The 8,713-nt window shown below is 41.7% G+C and overlaps 1 pseudogene; it reads left to right on the forward strand.

The window, feature by feature from the left end:
* Nucleotides 1-7,586: 7,586 nt before the first annotated feature.
* On the forward strand, nt 7,587-8,061 carry LOC133771309 (small ribosomal subunit protein uS17-like; annotated as a pseudogene).
* Nucleotides 8,062-8,713: the final 652 nt, after the last annotated feature.

The raw sequence follows: 8,713 nt of genomic DNA on the forward strand, positions 1-8,713 counted from the left end.
TTTTAAGCACATCATCTAATATTAGAAAATAAATGTAGCATTTCAAACCAAAGACAGACTTGATTATTTCTAAAAATCTTTCATTATTGAGTTATATATTATCTGCTTCCTAGTTACAAATCAAAAGGATAGATAATAAACTGTGGGCCGGTGCTGTGGTGTAGTGTGTAAAGCTGCTGCCTGCAGTGCCGACATCCTATATGGGCGCTGGTTCAAGTCCTGGCTGCTCTACTTCTGATCCAGCTCTCTGCTATGGCCTACAAAAGCAGCAGAAGATGGCCCAAGCACTTGGGCCCCTGCACCCACATGGGAGACCCAGAAGAAGCTCCTGGCTCCTGGATCAGCACAGCTCTGGCCGTTGTGGCCAACTGGGGAATGAACCAGTGGATGGAAGACATCTCTCTCTCAATCTCTCTCTCTCTCTCTCTCTCGTAACTTTCTCTCTGACTTTCAAATAAATAAATTAAAAAAAAATAAATTGGGAAATTGTATAAATAAATTCTCAAAATATATGAACCACTTAAAACAAAATTCAAATTACTTACTTTTTTTAAAAAAGATTTATTTATTTATTTGAAAGGCAAAGTTACAGTGAGACAGAGGCAGAGAGAAGTCTTTCATCTGCTGGTTCACTCCCCAAATGGCCACAACAGCTAGATCTGGGCTGATCCGAAGCCAGGAGCCAGGAGCTTCTTCCAGGTCTCCCAAGTAGGTGCAGGGGCCCAGGGACTTGGCCATAGCAGAGAGCTGGATTGGAAGTGGAGCAGCTGGAACAAGAACAGGTGTCCATGTGGGATGCCGGCACTGCAGGCGGCAGCCTTATCCACTATGCCACAGTGCCAGCCACACGACAATACAATATTTTGTATCAGGTACTACGTTCGTGGAATTTACTGAGATGAGACTTTTCAAATAAGTAGGGTTATGTGTGACTTGAAAATGTAATACAGAGATGGTTTCCCATAACTTATATTCCCCTGGTTTTCTCTGGTAACAGAAGCCTATATTTTTAGCGGAAAATACAGGATTGTATTTCCCAGTCTCTTTTGTACCTAGTATAACTCTGTGCCTAGTCCTGGCTTATGGAGTAAAAGTAGAATTGGTGTGTGTAATTTCTGAACTTTTTTTTGAGGAAATAGACATGGTTTTTCTTCTGCTTTCCTTATTACTGCTTTTCTGCATATGAGTTTCATGGCTAAAGGCATCATGGACTCCAAGGCAGCTTTGTGGAAATACATTGGGCATCACAGAACAACAAAACAGAAGAGACTAGGTCTCCTACTTCCAGTCTTATGAATCAGAAAGAAAACAGTCTAACCTGCTGAAGCCACTGTTCAGGGATGAAGTGGGGATTCTCTCACTTGCAGCGGAACCAGAGCTTAATTAATTAAGACAGTATTTCTTGAACTCAGAAGCAAAACACTGGGAGTACAGATTTTATTATAGCATATCTTTGATTGTTTTTGGTAAAGTCTAGATATATATATGTATTTTGGTCCCTACATAATAGTGTGTGACAGTTACAAGTATTAAGAATAGTGAGTTGGGCCTTCCTTTTTGTCTTCTAGGTTTGTGCCTTGCTTATGGGGGCCATCAGGAATTAAATCTATTGTATCTCAAACCAAGTGGGTCATCCTATCACTCAATTAACATGAGAGGTGGTTCCACTTCATAATACCAATGAATATGGGTTGGAGTTCAGTTTTCCCTGCTCTATTTCTGACTATTGAAGATTGGGCCATGAAGGGAAGAAAGAACTCACTATACCAATATGTTCTGTTAGGATGGAAAGACACAAAATATTTTTGAATGCTCAGATAGGTCTCAAAAGATAGAGCAAAGGGGCCAGCTACATAATTTGTGGGGTCCAATAAAAAAAATTTGAAGCCCCTAGTTCAAAATGCAAGCACTATTCAAAATGCAAGACTATTAAAATGTGTTCACATTTCTTTTGGCATTTTGAATAGTAACCCCTTACCAGATATATGGTTTGCAAATATTCTGTACCATTTTGCAGATTATCTCCGCACCATTGCCTTCTTTGTACAAAGCATGTTCCAGTTCAAACTGAAGGACTGGGCTCTTGTAGCTGTCAGAGCCTCTGCTTATTCAGACATCAAGGTAGCAAACTCACCTTGTACTTACTTTGAGTCTCACTGAATTCCAACTCATCGTGGGTCCCAGGGAATTGTGTGCCAATGGAGCATCCTGAATACCAGATATGAAAGAGGCAGCAAAGAATGGCAACACATGCACACATTACCATATCCTATGCTTGTGTCCCATTGTCCTGTTGTCCTTCACTTATGAAATACAAGTTCAAAGAAAAAATTAAGAATGTCCAGACAGCAAGAGGAAAACACATTAAATCAAACACTAGTGGAGCTGGTGTTCAGCCTAGCTATTGAGTCACCTGGGTCCCACATAGGAATACCTGGATTTGCTGTTTGGTTTTGGTTCCTGACTACTCCAGCTTCCTGCTAATGCAGGCCCTTGTTTGTAGTGGTATTCGCTCAAGTAATTGGAGTCCTGGACCCACGTGGGAGTCCTGGAATGGGTCCCTGGCTTTGGCCTCAGACCAGTCCCTGTCATCTGGGGATGTGGCCGAGCAGATGATAGTGGGTGTTCTCTTTCTGTCTCCCTCTCCCCCTGTCTTCCTTTCTCTTCCTCTCTCCCTATATCTCCCCCTTTTCAAGTCACTAAATAAAAATTTGTAGAAAGTTGAGGGCCCTTTTAACCTATGTTCCTGCTACTACCTAAGTTGCACACCCACGAAAATAGACTTGGAGGGCAATGAGGAAGAGTACAGGTCATTGGAATTCTCTCCCTCAGCCTACAGGAAAGTCCTTCCAGACCTGAGCCTAAGGAGAGTGATGCTTCTCACATGTGCTTTATAAAAAGCCCCCTCCATCCTTCACTGTCTTTAAACCTCCATGTAGCACCCTCTTCAAGTTCCTTGGGCCTCTACCTCCCCTTCTGGAGAATTCTAAGAGAAATGCATTCTCCTCTTTGCCAGGACTCATGGAATCTCTTATCCATCCGTTCACGCGAAAGAGGTGAGAATTGGGAGGTAGCTGCTCTTCCTGTAGGGCAGGATGAAGATGACCAAGGGTTGTCTAATTTTAGGTCAGTTTCCCCATAAAAGACAGCTGCAAAGTACATCTCCTATTGGATCACACAGGAAGGTGAGCTCAGCAGCTAGGCGAGCAGCCCCGATTTTCTAAGGTAATATTGTCTGCAGTCACACTGAGGAAATGCTCTTCTATTTAGCAGCTTTAGACTTTGCCTCTTTTGAATAATAGACCCTTCTATTATTTTGTTAAGAAGCGTTATGGCCTTCTTGACCCTGGCTTGCTTTCCAAAAAAAAACCACAGTAGTTGAAAATAACCCGTTGCAGTGAAAAGGCAGAGCTCACTCACGCCTGGACCTTGCTTCTCACACACCCAGGCCCTCTCCACCTCTGGTCTCTTGACCCTGCACATTTCCCTTTTCACTGGGCACCTAATAGATAATTCATGCTACCATTATCTGATAATAGCATAATGAATCCCACTTCTAGAATTTGCATCTTAATAGAAGACTTTTCTAAGTGAAAGGAGAAGGAGGTGGAGGTGGGGGAGATGGGGCAGTGGAGAAAATCATTTCTAATACCCAGAGTTTGATGTACATGAGCCAGAGGATGCAAAGGCATCAGATGACTCCGCTAGTTAGTGTTGTGTGAGGGAGCAGTTAACCTGGGGAAAACGGAGGGGAAGCTGGGCTGAGAGCTGCACACTCCAGGGTTTCTGTGAGGGCTTTGCTAAACTTCTGTGACAGCAACTTTACAAATTCACAATGGTGTTTCCTTAAAACAAAAATGTTTTGCAATTCTTCTGGCTCAGAAGTTGCCTTTAAATGTAAGGGAAACAAAATTGAATTCTATAAATATGATAGAATCACTAACCATAATTGAGTGACTGTGAGGTCAGGAAGGTAGACTATTGCATGATAAACTCTATAGACCATTTCTTTCAGATTGTTTTAAATATTAAAATCAGCAGAATTATAGAAGGCCAGAATGAAATGTTAGAAAACTCAAATGTGTTTCAGTTTGGCCATTAAGTAATATCTTTTAATGACTCATCATCACCCACAGTGAAAAAGTCACTGAAAGTCTTCTGGTCCCTGCCCACCTACTCACCATCTCATTTCCCACTCTCTGCTTCACTTTCTCTCCCCGTGAATTGCTTATAATTTCTCCCTACATGAGGCTCTGTCTTTGCTTCATACCTTTCATCCCACTGACTCCTCTTTCTGAATGTCTTCAACTCCTCACCAACCTACTCTTCCCTGGCTAATGCCTACTCATACTTCAATATTTGGCTTCAATAGCATCACCTCCAAGGAAACTTTTCTTTCAACCATCTCCAGCCTTACAATGACTTAAGCTTTTCTTCTAAATAATTCCAAAATACTCCATTCATTATAGCTCATTATAAAAATTCTTTTGTGCTATTTGTCATTTGAATCAATTTACTGTGAATGTCTTGAAACCAATGGACAAGCTTTAGGGTTTTTTTTTTAACCTTCAAGTCACAAAAGACAAATAAATTAAATATTTATTTAACAAACGAGTGAATGAATATGAATAAATGATTCATTGAATCTAATGACTTGAGGAGAAAACTGTGGCTTGGCAAGGAACAGTACAATTCCAAAGACCTCTTAACTGGCATGAGACTTGCACCCAGCTCTTCTGAGGTCAAGGCATTAGCCTTTCTACACAAATAATAGCTTAGAATTCCCTAATAAGAGGGAAATAGTTGTTAATTTGGCTTAAGAAAAAAAGCCGAAGAAAAAGTAATGAGACTAAAACCATTGGACATATATATCTGTTTTCACTTGAACAAATTTAAAAAGTGTTTTGCTGAATTTAGACACTGCTCTACTCCTACAAGGATAAAATGCTGAACTTAACATACGTGGTGCTCAGATTTGTACGTGGTAAATTTATTTCTAAGATTAAAGATATAAACAAGCTCATTAAAAAGTGTCAAAAACTTGTCAAACATCAAATAGCTGTTACACAACAACATTTTGAAGTTAGGTTATTATATACAGATTGCATTTTTATGTTTAAAAAAAAAAAACAACTCATGTCCTAAAAATTAAGGGAAAATTACCACTTAGGTTTTTTTCCAAACTCCAAACATTCTGAAGTATTCAGATTCATTTAAGATTTCTAAAACCTGCTTGGAGAAACTATATAATGTATATAATAATATTGACTCAAAGTTGTTATTGTTATCTCAGCAAAGGGGAAAATCAGATGGGAAAAGATTTAAACCCTTTTCCTCTATAATTGTTAAAAAGCCAAGAGTTACATGAAAAACTAATTTTCCAGGGGAAAAAATAATCCTCTGCTCCTACAAAGTTTTTTGTTAGCTCCTAATTGATGACCTGCCCAATGTTGATTTCCCTCTTACCAGGAGCAACCCAATTTTCATTTGTCTGTTCACAACTTGCTTACCTGAAGCCAAGTTTTTCAGAACTAATCTCATCCCCTTGCAAATGAGTGATTCAGGAACGGGGGAGAAGGCACTTGCTGCAGGCTTCTGAAAGATATTTATTCCTAGTTATTTTTTAATTAAAGAAATCTTTTAACAGACATATAAAATGATTCATGTTTATAGGATATTTCATGAGGTTTTTTTTTTTTTAAGATTTTACTTATTTATCTGAGAGGTAGAGTTATAGACAGAGAGAGGGAGAGATAGAGAAAGAGATCTTCCATCTGCTGGTTCACTTCCCAAATGGCTGCAACAGCTGGGCTGATCTGAAGCCAGGAGCCAGGAGCTTCTTCCGGGTCTCCCAGGCAGGTGCATGAGCCCAGGCACTTGTGCCATCCTCTATTGCTTTTGTAGGTCATAGCAGAGAGCTGGATGGGGAGAGGAACAGCCAGAACTAGAACCACTGCCCATATAGGATGCCAGCACTGTAGGTGGAGGTTTGTCCACTTTGCCACAGCACCTGCCCTCTGGTTTTAAAGCATGTATTCATGGTATAGTGTCCATTGAGGGTAAGTGTATCTATTTCCTCAAACACTTAACACTTCTTTATATGAAAATATCCAATATCCTATATTCTAGGGTTTTTTTACGTAGAGAAATATACAGCCCATTAACAGTAGGTATAGTTATCTGACTGTGCAACAGAACTCCAGAACTTTATTCTAATCTAGCTGTAACCTAGTACCCATCAATCAGCTTTTCTCCATCCCTCTTCCCTTCCTCTCCCGCCTGTTAGCTACCATCATATATTGAACTTCTATGAGATCATCCATTTTTAGAGTCCACATAAAAATGAGATCAAGTGATACTTCTCTGTACTTGACTTACCCCACTTAACATAATGACCTCCAGTTCCATCCACGTTGTTGAGAGTGACAAGATTTCATCCATTTTTATGGCTGAATAGTACTAAATTGTGTATATGTACCAATTTCCCTTCATGAGTGGATGGACACTCAGGTTGCTTCACTTCTTAGCTATTGCAAATGGAGCTATTATGAACATGGAAGTGCAGCTGTCTCTTTGACAAACTGATTTCATTCCTCTTGGATATATAAATGTTCCTTTCCCTTTTAGTGAGAGCTGCAGAAGAGCCTGCACAGGGGAAGCTGGAACTGTCATTTTTCGAAGCCAACACACAGAGGAAGGCAGGGACAGAGAATCACCACAGGGAAAGAGAGCAGATGTTGCCAGATTGTACCAACCCTGAAGTGTGCCTGACTTCTGGACTTCCAGTTATGTGAGTCAATACATTTCATTATGATTTCAATCATCTGGGTTTTTGTAAACTGCAGTGGAATCTTAATTAATATACAGCAAAATTAGTGATTACATTTAAAAACAGTTATTTATAATGTGAAAGTCTAAGAAATATTTTGATTTGACGTAATTCAACTTCTTTGTATTTTTCTATTCTTTAGCTAGTTGTCTTGGGTTTGAAGGAATTTTTTTTTTTTTAATTCTCAGTCACTTGACTTCTCTCATCAATGCCCAGCTATACTCTTACAATTCTGTGATTTTTCTTCCTTTGTCTTCAGGACCATGTTTTCACTAACTAATGATGAGTATTTATTTATTTATTTAATTTGACAGAGTTAGAGAGAGAGAGACAGAGAGAAAGGTCTTCCTTTCATTGGTTCACCCCCCAAATGGCTGCTACAGCCGATGCACTGCGCCGATCCAGAGCCAGGTGCTTCCTTCTGGTCTCCCGTGTGGATGCAGGGCCCAAGCACTTGGGCCATCCTCTACTGCCTTCCCGGGCCACAGCAAAGAGCTGGCCTAGAAGAGGAACAACCAGGACAGAATCCGGCGCCCACATGGGATGCTGGCAACGCAGGCAGAGGATTAACCAAGTGAGCCACGGCGCCGGCCCCTAATGATGAGTATATTAACCCCACATGGAGCACACTGTGTGACCCTGTGTAGATCCTCAGACCCTTCAATCACTCAGGAACATGACTACATGTTACATCTTCTCCTGGGATGTCAGTGTACTGTAAAGTTGCCAAGCTCTTTTATCTCAGGCGGCAAGCAAGATGGCAGATAGCCAGACCGAGCGTGCCTCCGGGGAGCAGCCGACCATCTTCCAGAACAAGAAGAGGGTCCTGCTGGGGCAGACGGGCAAGGACAAGCTCCCACGCTACTACAGGAACATAGGCTGGGCTTTAAGACGCCCAAGGAGGCTATTGAGGGCACCTACATCGATAAGAAATGCCCATTCACCAGAAACATTTCCGTCGGAGGCAGAATCCTGTCTGTGTGGTGACCAAGATGAAGATGCAGAGAACCATGGTCATCCGCTGCGACTACCTGTACTACATCCTCAAGAACAACCGCTTCGAGAAGCGCTGCAAGAACATGTCCGTGCACCTGTGCCCCTGCTTCAGGGACGTCCAGATCAGGGATATCGTCACAGTGGGCGGGTGCCGGCCCCTAAGCAAGACCGTGCGCTTCAACCTGTTCAAGGTCACCAAAGCCACCGGCACCAAGAAGCAGTTCCAGAAGTTCTGAGACCCACGTCCACCCACTCCCCAGAGAAATAAAGCTATTTTCACACTCAAAAAAAAAAAAAAAAGAATTGCCAAAACTTAACCCAAAATCTTGGATTACCCTACTTCTGTGGGTGATTTTGGGGCCCCCAAAGTTCTTAAAGATGAAAAAAATACAATGTTAGTTAAAGAATTTACAATGTAAGAAAAATAGAAATAAAGTAGTATGCCTATGGGGTGAAGAAAATTATTTCATCAAAAAGATATTTTCACCAGTAAGCAGAAAAATATACCACTTTCTTTTTTTAAAGATTTATATTAGGGCTGGCACCGCGGCTCAATAGGCTAAATCCTCCACCTGCAGCGCCAGCACACCGGGTTCTAGTCCCGGTTGGGGTGCCGGATTCTGTCCTGGTTGCCCCTCTTCCAGGCCAGCTCTCTGCTATGTCCCGGAAGTGCAGTGGAGGATGGCCCAGGTCCTTGGGCGCTGCACCCGCATGGGAGACCAGGAGAAGCACCTGGCTCCTGGCTTCAGATCAGTGCGGTGCGCTGGCCGCAGCACGCTGCCACAGCGGCCACTGGGGGGTGAACTAATGGCAAAAGGAAGACCTTTCTCTCTCTCACTGTCCAATCTGCCTGTCAAAAAAATAAAAATTTTACAAAAGATTTATATT

Source organism: Lepus europaeus, chromosome 12, assembly GCF_033115175.1.
Source record: "Lepus europaeus isolate LE1 chromosome 12, mLepTim1.pri, whole genome shotgun sequence".
In the NCBI taxonomy this organism is placed as follows: Eukaryota; Metazoa; Chordata; class Mammalia; order Lagomorpha; family Leporidae; genus Lepus; species Lepus europaeus.